Genomic DNA, 17,364 nt, shown 5'->3' with positions numbered 1-17,364 from the left:
CTGATGATTGGCATTAACCTGAGAAACCTAAATCAAGTTATTAAGTTACTACACGCTGCCAACATTGAGTGGCGTCTCATGCAAACTGGCAATATCAAAGTTCTTTGTCATTGATGCCAGTCTGGATACCAGCTAGTGCTACATAAATTACTAAAATAAACATTTTTCAAACGCCATTTTGGGAGGATTTACACAAGTGCCGTTTAAAATAAAATCCACACAGAAATTACGATAAAGAAAATAAATGAATTAATTGAAGGCCTTAGATTGGTTAGAAGTAATCATTGAGAATATCCTGTGCATAGGGAAACAAGGGCTGAACATGATGCAAGCTGCTTGTGCTGTTACAACACTCCACAGAGAAACAACTGAAACTAAAAATGCAAACACGAAAACAGGCGGCATAGTCACCAGTTCTGTGGGACCTGTGGATGTGTCAGCACCACTAATATTTGTGCTGCTACTGCATGGCACGGAGTTTATGGGGCTTGTATGACCTCAGGTATCATATTTTGGGCAGGTAATAAGCTGTAAGTGTACACAAATAGATCCAAATAAAATAGAATCAGTCATGACATGCCCGTCCAACAGCCTAGAAAGAGCTAGAGACTGAGTTAGGTGTGTTTTACTGGGTATATTTAATTTTCAAAGAGATTAGACCAATGCACTTCCCCCTTGCAAACCTTACTCAAAAACAATACAGAAATGTATAAATATATATAAACCAATCGGCATATGTAAAAGACAACCCAAAATGATAATATAAAACATTTACTCGGCCAATAAATTGTGGCCCTATATATTGTAAAATAAATATAACAAGCAATTGCATATAAGGAGAAAATAGATATAACCCAAATATCAGTATATAAACAAAACATTAAACATAAAAAATGTGTATTAGTACCACATGTGATTCATAAATGTAGCAGAAATAAAAGTGAATTGCCCTATGGATCCAGACCCTAAGATGCACATCTAGGTCTATAAGTACTTAGTGAAATAGCAACCCAAAAATGTTAATAGCTCGAGACCATTAAGGATTTGCCAGATTTGCCTAGTGGGGATTCCGTGAGTACTTATGCCCTCTGTGAAGCGGTAATCAGAACAGTTTTCCTCTCAGCGGGGATCCGTGAGTCACATGACCGCTGTTGCAGCAGTGAATTGGAATATATTTGTTTTACAAGGAGTCCGTGAGATATCTCTACATTGTATCCTGTTGTGGTTCTTTCCTATACACGTCCTTAATGTTCTCGAGCTATTAACATTTTTGGGTTGCTACACACTGTAACAATGGATCAAGAATGAGCGCTGATATATACCAGAATAGCTGCCTAAGTCAACATTAAAAGAGCCACCTGCTCCCCAAACAAATATACATATTTGTTCTGTATTTTTGGGTTGCTATTTCCCTAAGTACTTATAGACCTAGATGTGCATCTTAGGGGATCCATAGTGTAATTGACTTTTATTTCTGCTACATTTATGAATCAAATGTGTTTTTTTTACGTACTAATACACATTTTTCTATGTTTTATTTTTTTTCTTTATACACTTATTTTTGGGATATATCTAATTTCCCCTTATATGCAAATGCTTGTTATATTATATTCATTTTACAATATATAGGGCCACAATTTATTGGCCGAATAAAAGTTTTACAATATCATTTTAGCTTGTCTTTTACATATGCCGATTGGTTTATATATATTTATACATTTTTTATTATTCCTGGTGTATTGTTATTTGCGCTGGACATTCCTCCTTGTGCTTCTTGTGTTGATATTGTGGGTTACCTCTATCCCACATCCAGCTGCAGTCAATTCCAGGTTAGTTGTTTGATATATTTTTTATATATTTCTAGCGCCTGACCTTTCTTTTTGTGTTCGTCAAAAACAATACAGAGCAGAAATGGGATTCTAACACCCAGACAATATTTCCGATTGTCAAAGAATAAATAACCATGCTAACATGAATTATATTAATTCTCTTTGATATGAATAAAGTGCTGTAATTCAAGTGGATGCATTACAAACTGGGCTAGAAGTGGTAATCACTCAGAAAGGCAGGGCCTGTCATGTCATGTAACATGTGACAAATTGATTACACACAGGTTGAGAAAGAAATGTTGGCTAGTCGTGCGATGTGCGTAATTCCAACATCAACAGCTTTATACTCACAGAACAGTGATATAGCCCTTCCACAAGGATTAGCAACACATATTCCATAAATCGCTGAAGGCAGCTGAACCACACCTACAAAGGAAGATGTTGGAATTACAAAAATATAATTTATCACTGCAATGCAACCAGGCAACGACATGCCTATGGTAGACACATAACCTAGAGCATTCCCTCCCAGACAGGATAAACAAGATCTGGAGCATCAAGTGTCTGGTATCTTTTATTAAATCAGAAGAATTAAAGCAATGCAGTTAAAATGCAAATAGCGTATACTGTATTTAAATAGTAATATTGATGATGTAACTAATTGACCAATCATTCAATAGACATATATTACAAGAAAGTGAAGGGTGTTTATTATACGTGAATTAAAAATTACACAATATTTCATAAAATAGAAAAATCTGCATGTTGCACAAAAGATAGATGTAACAAACATTTGCATTGGTAACAAAACAGTGAAGTAACGTAATAGTAATGTAATAGGCATCAATGTGTGAATGGCTCTCTGTGAACAAGTAAGTATAACATTCTAATCTGTAAAGATTCCAATGTGGAGAGAGACAATAGAAATGATACTACAGCGTACTTACATGTGTATGTTGAGACGGACATATGTTAAGATGTGTTCAACTGAAAAATAGCAATATTTGCGCCTGACATGCCTCAGGCATATAAGCTTGACGGTGTTAGTAGTAATCTTAACAACATAATAATGTAATGAAGTGTCATATACATAAGGGAGAACAGCGTCTTGAATGTTACGAATAAATTTGAAAGTTACATTTTTCAAATGAAACATAATTAAATACAAACATTCTGCATCCATTGTTTACACCTTTTACCCATTTGGAATCTTCTTTCCAATAGTAGTCCAAATGGAACTGAGCAATAAGTAATGCAAAAAAATAAAATATATATTATGAATTAAGTACTATCACCTGGAGAGGCCAATACACAAACAAGCAATCAGAAGCGGCTATTCTGATGATGGTCATCATCCTGTATCTTTGCACCAGCCCTCCAGTAACTGCAAGAGATACATCTCCTAAGTGACATATCTCGGGATGCGCCATGTCTAATTATATCACACTTACGTGTACATACTCTTTCTGTACTCAGCTTACACTCGCCCCCATTCTGTCTCTCCAGGTGTAAGTGGATGCCGGTCTATGATATGCAAAAAATCTAGATACCGAGGCAAATTTGGTGTGCATTCTCAGTACAGAAATACTTATACTACGCAAAAATATTGACATAACTCCAACTCTAAATGAGGCCCAGTGTTTTTGCAAAAAAAAAAAAGACACTGTTGAAGAATTGATCCTTACAGTAATGATAATTTAAGATATTCATAATGCAATATACAAAATAAATGTTATCTTCATCAGTTATATAGCGCCACTAATTTCATAGGGCTGTACAGAGAACTCACTCACATCAGTCCCTGCCCCATTGGAGCTTACAGTCTAAATTTTCTAACGCACACACAGAGTCAATTTAATAGCAACCAATTAACCCACTAGTATATTTTTGGAGTGTGGGAGGAAACCCACGCAAACACAGGGTCGGGAATCGAACTCATAACTCGAGTATGGGGCAGAAATGCTAACTACTAAGCCACCGTGTATTGAACTCATATATAGAATTATATGTGCCATATTCAAAATTCATTAGTGTTTAAAATAACCTGTGATTATTTTATGTAATACATACAAAAACTATATATAAAAAATATATATATAATAATCACATAAAAGATAAAAAATGTAAGATAAAAACAAACCACATAAAAAAGTTTAGACTGTTGGTCAGACTAGCCGCAAAATCAGAACACAGCTTTCTGAATAGAAGAATTCAGTGAGGATTTTTTATCCAGATTTTATGTACACCAGTAGTAAAGCTGAAACCCAACTGGGTACAAACCTATCCAATCTCTGTAATGATTTTACCAATGACTGAAGGTCCCTATGAGCATGCCGATTCATGCATACACACCTACACCATTTACCGTCATATCTGTGATGTTCATCTCTCATAACTAGCTACTGAAAATATGGTGCCTCCGTACACACTCTATAGATATCTGCCTACCCTGATGCAATATGTAAACCTAATTTAAATAATGTGTTGAACCTGAACCTCACTGCACATAAACACACACAAACATCCAGGGGAGGGCGGGCAAGACTCGACTTAGCAGCATATTTTAATGGTGGTCCAGTGACCCAGCCCAAGGTAGTCCAATATGGGACTGGCCAGAGGGGCAGCAAACATCCAGAAAGAGGAAATAGTGCCATTAGCATTTATTTATGGTAGTGCTTTGTGTATAATTTACGTTTGGGTCACTCACTGCAGAACTACAATATAGGTTTTATCATTTATAATGCATCTGCCCGGTAAAAGAAAATTGTGTGTTTGTTTGCTAGTCACCATGGTGACAATCCTGCAATAAACAGGAGGAAAAGGAGAAGCAAGAATCCTAGTTGTTGGAATGGTTGCTGAGGATAGAGTCCTTTTCACATATGTCACTACTATAGGAGATACCGTAGCATAATCCTGGTGACTTTCAGGAATTTCCTTAGCATGAATGACCCTACTTTCCAGGCGCTGCTGCAACTGGTCAGCCCACTCATAGAAAAGGAGGAAACATATTTCAGGAGTCCCATATCTGCAGAGCAGAGACTGGTTAGCTACTGGAAGGACACAGCACAACTATTTCACCTCAAGCTCTGGGTCTAATAATATCTGAGACCTGTGAGGCTATCATACAAGTTCTCCATATATATATTCAAAGGTATGTGCAAGAAAATACGCAGATTTAAAACTTTGCTATTATTAACTTATCAACTGAACGTATTGACATTTCAAACAAAACACATACACACTTTACAAGGATGAAGGGCTTCCACTATATTGCAGAATTCTGGCACAGCTATTCGGTGTGGAGGTCCTATAAACAGAAGGGGTACTAGAGCGTCTCTCAATCAATTGATGATGCCTGTGGGGGGAGGGGGAGGTAACTGCAACTGAGGGAATGGGGCATGCCTATTGTGACTTATGCATGGTTCGGTGAGAGCTCTGTGAACCCTGTGTATTGGTTGAGTTCCCCTCTATTAGTCCTATACAGCACCTCCATAATCAATCGTTCTACCTTGGCTTTCTTGTCAGCATCCAACCTCTTTAGTTTTTTAGCTATGGCCGTACACATAAGGTCTCGCCTGTCATCTTCTTTTTCCATCAGCCTTTTGGCTGAGTCCAGTATATGACAAATTATAACCTCGTTGTTATACATCTCCTGTTCCCATTTCTTTCCCCTCCTGCCAGGTTGATCACCAAGTTGCTGAGTGGGTTACTGGATGGGTTGCTGAATGCCTTATGTACTCAGCTGGGTGGGTGCCAGGGTCTCCACAGTATCCCCCATCAGATCGGAAAACCTCTCCTCAATGAACGCAGAAGACTGTTTAAGAAAAACATGCAGTAAAATAGTTAGTATAATAACAATTGACGCATGTATTGATTTAACACAACAAGCTTTCTTTTTTATTTTCCATCAAAGGTTGAGTGTCAGGCACCGTCCCAGCACTGTGTATAGGTGCCTGCTGTTTCCTCCGATTCATGTCCCATTGCCTAGCAGTGGTACGTACTTCTGGGTTTCGCCAGCTGCGCATGCGCGGTGTCACTCACCGGACCGTGAGTGCCTCTTCCCGGACATTTAGGAACCGTGGCCGTCCTCCATCCTGAGGGTCTGCGCATGCGCAGCCCTTTCCCATACTTCAGTGTATGTCCCTTTAACTCAATTGGCAGATCAGGCAACACTCCCTATATTAAGCACCTGTGGTCAACACCACGTTGCCTGATCTTGGAGTCTCATTCCCTATGAGTCTCTGAAGGTGTTCCTGTATTCCTCGTGTTTTCAGCGCTGCTGATTCCTGTGGTTTCCAAACCACTTCTACCTCTGTGGTTTCCAAACCACTTCTACTACTGTGGTTCCCATACCACTTCTACCATCAACTATATCATCGTGACTGTTAGCTGATTCCTATTCGCTGCCTCCGTGCACTACAGTCTTCCAAACCACTTCAACGCTACTACTTATTATTGTGACTGTTTGCTGATTCCTATCTGCTGCCTCCGTGCACTTCAGTCCTCTAATCCACATCATCGCTATTATATTTCACTGTGACTGGTTGCTGGTTCCTACCCGCTGCCTCTGTGCACTCCAACCCTTACTTTACATCCACTCACCTGTTCCTCATCAAGTCAGTGAGCTGATTCCTATCCGCTGCCTCCGTGCACTACAAGCCTTCAGCCTGCAACTCGCCTGTGTACATTATCGTGACTGTTAGCTGTTGTCTATCCGCTGCTTCCGTGCACTACAGCCTCCAGCCTACAACTCGCCTGTGTTCATCATCGGGATTGTTAGCTGATGTCTACCCGCTGCTTCCGTGCACTACAGCCTCCAGCCTACAACTCGCCTGTGTTCATCATCGTGACAAGTTAGCTGATTCCTATCCGCTGCTCCTGTGCACTGCAGTCTCTTCTCAGCTCTCCTGTGTTTCCTCGAGACTGCTGCTCTCATTGCCATTTGCTACTCTCCGTGATCAACAGCTCCTGGTCTACTCTGCTATCCCATGTTCCATCGCTACTGACAACTATTGGTTGCTACTGGTTACCTCCGTGTACCGCAGAGCCCTGCTGCTGCTGACCGCGCTATCATCCATCTACTGCTGATCCGCTCTCCACGCCTTCACGTGTCCCGCAGGTCTACCCTCCTGTCTGCATTGGATTTATATTTCATCTACTACTCCTCTGCTGGATCCTCTCCACTCTCCTGGGTCCTGCGTGAGTCCAGTACCACGTGTTATTGGTTCCCGTGGATTCGTGTCCCTGTTGGTCTACTTATCTGTGCGCTGCACCTACTGACCGCTGCCTCAGGTATCCTGGGTCTTCTCATCCAGCCGGCCTCCTGCCGCTCAGGTATCCCTGCACTCCTATCTGACTACCTGCTTCTGAACCACGGTATGCATACTTCTCATTGACTGTGCTGGTGTATTGCATATCTTGCTGGACTGTGTTGGTCCTCCTGTGGAGTCTGCTATCCGCTAAGTCTATTGCCATCATTGACTGTGTTAACTTGTGCTGGACTACTTCAAGAGACTTCCTATATTTGCAGACCTGTTCAGTCATTTATATATATATTGTGCATGTTACTGTGGATCGTATATAAGGTGCCTGTGTATATTCTGTGTTGCAGTCTCTCCCCGTGCACCTCCTCACATATATATTCAGTGGTACAACTTGCTAGTAGCAGACCACTGATCCCTGTTTCCAGTATCACCTGTTCCAGTATCCTCTCACATAGCAGTGGTACAACTTGCTATCGCAGACCACTGACTCCCCGGATACCTCCACTTGGATTCCATTCCTTCACTCAGACAGCGGTACAACTTGCTATCCGCAGACCGCTGACTCTCATCACCTCCTCGTTTCTGTTGGACATTCCTCCTCACTATAGCAGTGGTACAACTTGCTATCGCAGACCACTGACTACCTTCACGTGTCCTTGTCCTACAGTTCCTCGTTTACTATTACCTCCATATTACCAGTGCTGCTAGTCATAGACTTTCCTGAGCATCTCATCATCTGCTGTTTCCTGTTCCGTGATCACCCAGCTACCAGAGTACCCTATTACCATCTACATTGCTCTGGTAAGCCTACCACCTGGTGATCCCTGGGTAAAGACTCCTAGTGCCCGTGACAGTAAGATCAGGCCATGACAGACCCAGATACGGAACCTACAGCCAAAGAGATGCTGCAGCATCTGGTCAGCCGGGTAGAGCAACAGGATGCCCGCCAACAGCTGTTACTTCAGTGTTATCAATCGTTAACCTCCCAAGGAACATCTGGACAGACAGTGACAGCTACTACTGAGGCTCCTGTGCTCTCCTCCGTTTCCCCAGTGCCATCCCAGGTGTCTACAGCTTCTACGCTTCACCTGCCTACTCCGTCAAAGTACGATGGGGACCCCAAAACTTGTAGGGGTTTCCTTAACCAATGTTCAGTCCATTTTGAGCTCCAACCTCAAAATTTTTCTACCCATCGTTCCAGAGTGGCCTATCTTATCTCTTTGTTTTCTGGACAAGCCCTGGCTTGGGCCTCCCCTCTGTGGGAAAGAAACGACCCAATATTGCAAGATAGTGCCAAATTCATTGCTACATTTCGAAGTGTGTTCGATGAACCAGGTCGTGTGACCTCCGCTGCTTCCAGCATCCTCCGTCTGCGACAAGGATCTCATACAGTAGGACAGTACGTCATTCAATTTAGGATCTTAGCCTCTGAACTTCAGTGGAACACTGAAGCTCTAGTTGCCGCCTTCTGGCAGGGGCTCTCCGATAAAATTAAAGATGCACTGACTACCCAGGAGCTTCCTTCGTCACTTGAAGATCTGATCTCTCTTTGCCATCGTGTTGATATGAGATTTCGTGAAAGAGAGGCTGAGAAAACAACTTCTGCTAAAGCACCTCTTCGTTCTAACCCTCAATTTCGTCCAGTTTCACCCTCTGTGATTCCCATGGAGATAGGACGTTCCAAATTATCTTCAGAGGAGAGGAAACGAAGAGTAAAGAATAGACTCTGTATCTATTGTGCTGATTCCACTCATATGCTCAGCTCTTGCCCTAAGAGATCGGGAAATGCCAGGCCCTAACTAGTTCTGGAGAGGTGAAGTTAGGGTCCCTGGAGTCCTCTCCATCTGCCATGAAATCCAAAGTCTGCGCCTTTGATGTTACAATTTCCTGTGCTACCAAAACCTTTGAGTCACAGGCATTGATTGATTCCGGAGCAGCAGGAAATTTTATTTCCAAATCATTAGTAAATCAATGGTCTCTACCAGTGATTACCTTAAAAACACCCATTACTGTGACGGCTATAGATGGATCACGTCTCATCAACGGTCTCATCACTCAGAGTACGTCTCCAGTAACCCTTCAGATTGGTGCCCTGCATCATGAAGAAATATCGTTTTTAATCCTTCCTGTTACGACAAGTCCAATTGTCTTAGGCCTTCCATGGCTTCAGTGTCACTCTCCCCAGATTGACTGGCGTACCCCTCAAGTCACGTCTTGGGGGTCTGAATGTCACCATCGTTGCCTTTCCCAAGTCATTCCTCTCAAAGTACAGCAATCTTCCATCTCATCTACCTCACCGGGACTCCCTCCTCAATATGCTTCATTTACTGATGTTTTTGATAAAGCTCAGTCTGAACGTCTCCCTCCTCATCGTTCTTGGGATTGTCCGATCGACCTTCTACCTGGCAAGACTCCCCCCAGGGGCCGGGTCTATCCACTCTCGTTACCTGAAACTCAAGCTACATCTGAGTATATACAGGAGAACCTCCAGCGTGGGTTTATTCGACCTTCCACCTCTCCCGCTGGAGCTGGGTTCTTCTTCGTTAAAAAGAAGGATGGATCTTTACGCCCTTGCATAGATTTTCGTGGACTCAATGCCATTACTATCAAGAATCGGTATCCCATTCCGCTGATCACTGAGCTATTCGATCGCATCAAGGGAGCCCGTATCTTTACTAAGTTGGATCTTCGTGGTGCCTACAATTTAATCAGAATCCGTTCCGGTGACGAATGGAAGACAGCGTTTAACACCAGAGACGGGCATTACGAATATCTGGTAATGCCTTTCGGGCTGTGTAATGCCCCCGCTGTTTTTCAAGGTTTCATCAATGAGATTTTCCGGGACTTATTATATGTATGTGTCGTCGTCTACCTGGACGACATATTGATCTTTTCACAGGACCTGCCTTCTCACCACCAACATGTGGCAGAAGTCCTTTCCAGGCTACGGAAAAATTCATTGTTCTGTAAATTAGAAAAATGTTCATTCGAATTACCCCAGATTCCATTCTTGGGGTATATAGTTTCCGGAGTTGGCCTGAAGATGGATCCCGACAAGGTGAATGCTGTGCTACATTGGCCCCAGCCAACTACTCTTCGTGCTATCCAGCGTTTTTTAGGTTTTGCCAATTACTATAGACGCTTCATTCAAGACTTTTCTTCCATTGCATCTCCTATTGTGGCCCTGACTAGGAAGGGGGCTAATCCTAAGCAATGGTCACCTGAGGCTCTTCAAGCCTTTCAAACACTAAAAGAGTCCTTCTCTTCGGCTCCAATCCTTCGACAGCCTGATGTGACACTCCCCTTCTTCCTGGAAGTAGATGCCTCTAATGTGGGCTTAGGAGCTATTCTCTCCCAACGCTCGGAACAGCAAAAATTTCATCCTTGTGCCTTCTATTCTCGGGGTCTCCTGCCCGCAGAGAAGAATTATACTATCGGGGACAAGGAGTTACTGGCTATCAAAGCTGCATTAGAGGAATGGAGATACTTATTGGAAGGAGCTCGCCATCCGGTGACGATCTTCACAGATCATAAGAACTTGTCATATCTCCAGTCTGCCCAATGCTTGAACCCTCGTCAAGCAAGATGGTCTCTTTTCTTTTCCCGTTTTGAATTAATAATAACCTTCAAACCAGCTGCCAAGAACAAAAAAGCTGACGCTTTATCTAGAGCTTTTGTGACGTCCTCTGATCTAGAAGAGGTTTCCAACCATACCATTCTAGACCCCAAATGTATCTCACTGGCTGCTTCATCCACCAAAACGCTACCATTTGGGAAGACCCTCGTGCCTCCTACTCTAAGGAGGAAAATCCTTTCGTGGTTCCATGCCTCTCGTTTTTCTGGACACGCCGGTGAACACAAGACCTTTGAGATTCTCTCTCGAAGTTACTGGTGGCCCTCAATGAGGAGAGACGTCAAAGAGTTCATTGCTTCCTGTGAGCTATGTTCCCAGTTCAAATCCTCCCGCAGAACTCCAGCAGGGTTGCTGCGACCACTACCCATTCCGTCCAAACCGTGGACCCATATTAGTATGGATTTCGTTACTGACTTACCACCTAGTAAGAATCATAACACTATTTGGGTGGTGGTGGACAGATTTTCGAAGATGGCTCATTTCATTCCTCTGACTGGTTTGCCTTCCTCGTCTATTCTGGCTGAACATTTCATTAAAGAGATCTTCCGTATCCATGGATGTCCGTCTGAGATTGTGTCGGATAGAGGAGTGCAATTCGTTTCCAGATTCTGGCGAGCCCTTTGTAAAACCTTGGGCATACGATTAGCACTCTCATCTTCTTACCATCCGCAATCTAACGGACAAACTGAACGTGTCAATCAAGATCTTGAGACTTTTATAAGGATGTTCTCTTCAGCCAATCAAGACAACTGGGTAGAGTTGCTCCCTTGGGCTGAATTCGCCCATAACAACATGTACCATGAGTCATCGTCCAAAACTCCATTTTTTGTGGTCTACGGTCACCATCCGTCTTTTCCGGAATTTCCTGCCCTCCCGCCCACCCAAGTTCCTGCGGTGGAAACTGTTTGTCAGACCTTTAAAAATATCTGGTCTCAGGTTAAAACCTGTTTAAAGAAGACATCTATCAAATATAAATCTTTCGCAGACAAGAAGAGGCGGGCTATTCCACCACTAAAAATTGGAGATCGTGTCTGGTTATCCACCAAAAATATTCGTTTGAAGGTCCCATCTATGAAATTCGCCCCTCGTTTTATTGGTCCATATAGGATCATTCAAGTAATCAATCCAGTATGTGTGAAACTTCTTCTTCCTAAGAATCTTCGGATTTCTAATGCCTTTCATGTATCCTTGCTCAAACCTCTTATTATCAACCGTTTCTCAAATCCTCCCTCAGCTCCGCAGCCGGTTCAAGTTCATCAAGAGGAGGATTTTGAGATTACTGAGGTACTAGACGCAAAAATTTCGCGAGGAGTCCTCCGTTTCCTCGTTCATTGGAAGGGCTTTGGTCCTGAGGAGCGCTCTTGGATCAAAGCTGAAGATCTTAATGCTCCTGCCCTGTTGAAGAAGTTTTATTCCAAAAATCCGGACAAGCCCGGTTCCAGGCGTTCTGTGCCCACCTTTAAAAGGGGGGGTACTGTCACTCACCGGACCGTGAGTGCCTCTTCCCGGACATTTAGGAACCGTGGCCGTCCTCCATCCTGAGGGTCTGCGCATGCGCAGCCCTTTCCCATACTTCAGTGTATGTCCCTTTAACTCAATTGGCAGATCAGGCAACACTCCCTATATTAAGCACCTGTGGTCAACACCACGTTGCCTGATCTTGGAGTCTCATTCCCTATGAGTCTCTGAAGGTGTTCCTGTATTCCTCGTGTTTTCAGCGCTGCTGATTCCTGTGGTTTCCAAACCACTTCTACCTCTGTGGTTTCCAAACCACTTCTACTACTGTGGTTCCCATACCACTTCTACCATCAACTATATCATCGTGACTGTTAGCTGATTCCTATCCGCTGCCTCCGTGCACTACAGTCTTCCAAACCACTTCAACGCTACTACTTATTATTGTGACTGTTTGCTGATTCCTATCCGCTGCCTCCGTGCACTTCAGTCCTCTAATCCACATCATCGCTATTATATTTCACTGTGACTGGTTGCTGGTTCCTACCCGCTGCCTCTGTGCACTCCAACCGTTACTTTACATCCACTCACCTGTTCCTCATCAAGTCAGTGAGCTGATTCCTATCCGCTGCCTCCGTGCACTACAAGCCTTCAGCCTGCAACTCGCCTGTGTACATTATCGTGACTGTTAGCTGTTGTCTATCCGCTGCTTCCGTGCACTACAGCCTCCAGCCTACAACTCGCCTGTGTTCATCATCGGGATTGTTAGCTGATGTCTACCCGCTGCTTCCGTGCACTACAGCCTCCAGCCTACAACTCGCCTGTGTTCATCATCGTGACAAGTTAGCTGATTCCTATCCGCTGCTCCTGTGCACTGCAGTCTCTTCTCAGCTCTCCTGTGTTTCCTCGAGACTGCTGCTCTCATTGCCATTTGCTACTCTCCGTGATCAACAGCTCCTGGTCTACTCTGCTATCCCGTGTTCCATCGCTACTGACAACTATTGGTTGCTACTGGTTACCTCCGTGTACCGCAGAGCCCTGCTGCTGCTGACCGCGCTATCATCCATCTACTGCTGATCCGCTCTCCACGCCTTCACGTGTCCCGCAGGTCTACCCTCCTGTCTGCATTGGATTTATATTTCATCTACTACTCCTCTGCTGGATCCTCTCCACTCTCCTGGGTCCTGCGTGAGTCCAGTACCACGTGTTATTGGTTCCTGTGGATTCGTGTCCCTGTTGGTCTACTTATCTGTGCGCTGCACCTACTGACCGCTGCCTCAGGTATCCTGGGTCTTCTCATCCAGCCGGCCTCCTGCCGCTCAGGTATCCCTGCACTCCTATCTGACTACCTGCTTCTGAACCACGGTATGCATACTTCTCATTGACTGTGCTGGTGTATTGCATATCTTGCTGGACTGTGTTGGTCCTCCTGTGGAGTCTGCTATCCGCTAAGTCTATTGCCATCATTGACTGTGTTAACTTGTGCTGGACTACTTCAAGAGACTTCCTATATTTGCAGACCTGTTCAGTCATTTATATATATATTGTGCATGTTACTGTGGATCGTATATAAGGTGCCTGTGTATATTCTGTGTTGCAGTCTCTCCCCGTGCACCTCCTCACATATATATTCAGTGGTACAACTTGCTAGTAGCAGACCACTGATCCCTGTTTCCAGTATCACCTGTTCCAGTATCCTCTCACATAGCAGTGGTACAACTTGCTATCGCAGACCACTGACTCCCCGGATACCTCCACTTGGATTCCATTCCTTCACTCAGACAGCGGTACAACTTGCTATCCGCAGACCGCTGACTCTCATCACCTCCTCGTTTCTGTTGGACATTCCTCCTCACTATAGCAGTGGTACAACTTGCTATCGCAGACCACTGACTACCTTCACGTGTCCTTGTCCTACAGTTCCTCGTTTACTATTACCTCCATATTACCAGTGCTGCTAGTCATAGACTTTCCTGAGCATCTCATCATCTGCTGTTTCCTGTTCCGTGATCACCCAGCTACCAGAGTACCCTATTACCATCTACATTGCTCTGGTAAGCCTACCACCTGGTGATCCCTGGGTAAAGACTCCTAGTGCCCGTGACACGCGGTAAGCCTGCGTCCCGTTGCTAGGCAATGGAACGCTTCCTTCCCTAGCATGTCGGCGGTCATATGCACCTGAATTCAGTAGCCACCTATCAGGGCTCACTATGGTGTATATCTAGCACCTCCTCCCTTCAGTCTGTGCCAGAGTATTGGTTTCACCAGCTCCAGCATCCTGTATCCTGTTTCTACTGTTCTTGGTTCCTGACTTTTGGCTTTGGACCCGATTATTCTCTGCCCTGCGTTTTGGCCCAGCTTGATTCATGGATTCTGAACTTCGGCATCCTCCTGACTACTCTCTCAGATCACCTCTGTGTACTGCACCATTGTTTGGCTTCCAATCCGGACCATACGACTATTCCTGCTCTCTTACGCTGCACTGATAGCTAACTGGGAGAACCGCGACCTGCGCACCCCACACAGCCAAGCCCATACCTCCTTGCGGGGGTCCCTGGGGAATACCGGGGGTGTGTTAGACTCCCCGCCTGCCAGATTAGTCGCGCCAATATCAGTCAGGGCATGCTTTAGTCATTAACGGGAAATTGAGGAATGGCAAGTTATTTCTGAAGAATTTGAAGGAATGTGGAATTTCTATGGTGGGGCCATAGATGGGAAACATGTAAGAATTATGCCACCCTCTAATACAGGTTTCTATTTCTACAATTACAAGGTATTCATCTGTATTATCCTGAGGGCCATAGTGGATGCCAAAAATGAATTTATATTTGTGAACATTGGAAAAAATGGCAAAGTGTCTGATGATGGGGCATTGAAACAGATGCCCTTCTATGGCAAGCTTAAAAATAATAGACTTAATTTGCTTACACATAACTAAACTAAATTAGGAATGAATTGTGCATTTGTGGCTGATGAAATTAATATTTTAAAACCTTACCCCCAAAAAGCACTCCAACCTGAAAGGAGGATATTCAATTGCAGATTATGCATTTGATATATTAAGTAACAGGTTCAGGATTTTTCATACTGCCATTAACCTTGGCCTTGACACAACAGACAAGGTGGTGATGGCTTGTTGTGTCCTACACAACTATCTTAGGCGTAAAAGCCCCAGTGTGGGTGCACAGCTTCTACTTTGGAGCATAGTACGGATTATGTTGAGGAAGTGGTAGGGTTGACACCACTGGAGAAATGCCAGTGAAAAAGCCAAATTAAACAGGGAGGAGTATTTGCAATATTTTAATGTTGAGGGTGACAAGTTATTATGTATGTACATTTACATTCTATGTTATATTAAAGTACTAATTTTTACTAATAGGTTAATAAATATTTTTAGCATTTATGATTGTGTGTTTACTTACTATGCCACTTGCTGGTGTCTCTTCAGCTTCAGAAGGTACAAATGATGAAGCTGTCCCCCTGGGACAAGTTTCCAGTAGAGAGTCTGACAATCTCCTGAACCACCCTGAACCTCAGCAGATCAAAGTACCATGACTTTGACACATAAACTTCATCAGCTGCCGCCCCCGATTGTTTCAACACCATAATTTTATTCAATTACTTTCAAAAGACAGTACACATATTTTGGATCTTCCCTCTGACTCAATCAGGTGTTGCCCCCGGATAGTGTGGAAGTCTCACTCTCACCATTTCTTCATAAGCCTTGATCCTCTTCTGCCTGTTGGAATAGACTTTAGATTTGCTTTGCCACAAGCAGGGATGGGATCTATCGGCTTCAGTAAAATAATTTCATGTGCTCAACATTCTTATCTGGTGCCATGAACAAGTCTGAAAATATTATCATCATCATCATCATTTATTTATATAGTGTCACTAATTGCGCAGCACTGTATAGAAAACTCACTCACATCAGTCCCTGCCCCATTGAAGCTTACAGTCTAAATCCCCTAACATACACACAGACAGAGAGAGACTAAGGTCAATTTAATAGCAGCCAATTAACCTACTAGTATGTTTCTTGAGTGTGGAAGGAAACTGTAGCACCTGGAGGAACCCCACGCAAACACAGGGAGAACATACAAACTGCACACAGATAAGACCATGGTCGGGAATCGAACTGATGACGCGCACGCTGTAAGGCAGAAGTGCTAACCACTAAGCCACCGTGCTTAGTGAAAATAGATAAAACGTAATATTTATATTCTTCACAAATACTACATCCAGTCATAGACAAGCCATATGTAAAAAAGTACTTACCTTTGTCAAAGATCAATGAAATAAATTAATATATCCATTCTCAAAGTTCCAAAAGTACAATTAATGCTCTGCAAAAACCAACCACCAAAGACGAATGAACGTTGCCCTCTATGTCGCTAGAACTTCCACAATTAGTTCATACCAATTGTACACGCCCATGTTTGCATGAGCATATTCTAGATAACCTAGATAAATACAAAGGAGCTAGACTGTCTCGAGCGGTACGTCACAAGATTAAGGTGATGAAAATATTGATGAAGGAGTTGAAATGGAGTGAGAAGAAGTGATGTCATCGGATGGTGGAAAAAGAGGGACATCAATGAGTCAAAGGGAGATGGATATGATGGTCAAAATAATGGACTAACATGACTATGATTTTTTTTAAAAAAATTTATAAAAATAAATACATTACAAAAAGAAAATGAAAATGCAACGATTGATAAACAAGATAAGAGACAAACTTGTAAAAAAGAAAGAATAGGTTCCAGATACAGAAGCGGTTGTTTGATCTTAAATATAAGGAACAATGGAAATTAAAGAAAATACGAAAACACATTAAAAAAACTGAGTATTTAAACTTTCTAAAAATGTTAACGACGTAATTAACGTCAATAATGATTTTGTACTAAAAACTCATCTTTTTAGAGAAAGACAAATGCGCTATTTACTATCAACATAGAAAAATAAAACAGCACAGTCAAAGCCAATGTGGAAATAAAAGAGGAAGTCAAGGAAGGTAAATAACAATCATATACAACAATAACGTCATGTGTACCCTGTGCCTCTCATAACATAGAAAGCTATCTATATGTCAATATATAACCTCTAGATTTCACTATACATAGGCCTAGACAGTTGCATGATCTAAACGGGAGTACTAAACCTGTGTCCATACATTTATAGT

The 17,364-nt window shown here is 43.0% G+C and overlaps 1 long non-coding RNA gene across 1 annotated transcript in view; it reads right to left on the bottom strand.

Moving 5' to 3' along the window:
* Window positions 1-4,368: 4,368 nt before the first annotated feature.
* The window catches only part of LOC142161144 (uncharacterized), a 13,973-nt gene continuing 977 nt past the window's right edge, over window positions 4,369-17,364 (bottom strand). Inside the window, exons 2-3 of the long non-coding RNA XR_012693354.1 lie at window positions 15,605-15,921; window positions 4,369-5,643 (exon numbers count right to left, since the gene is read on the bottom strand). This is a non-coding gene — a long non-coding RNA (uncharacterized LOC142161144). The remainder of the gene's footprint in view (window positions 5,644-15,604; window positions 15,922-17,364) is intronic.

Source organism: Mixophyes fleayi, chromosome 6 (assembly GCF_038048845.1).
Source record: "Mixophyes fleayi isolate aMixFle1 chromosome 6, aMixFle1.hap1, whole genome shotgun sequence".
Lineage (NCBI taxonomy): Eukaryota > Metazoa > Chordata > Amphibia > Anura > Limnodynastidae > Mixophyes > Mixophyes fleayi.
Note: the sequence above shows the minus strand (reverse complement) of the source record. Positions and strands in the feature narration are given on the sequence as shown.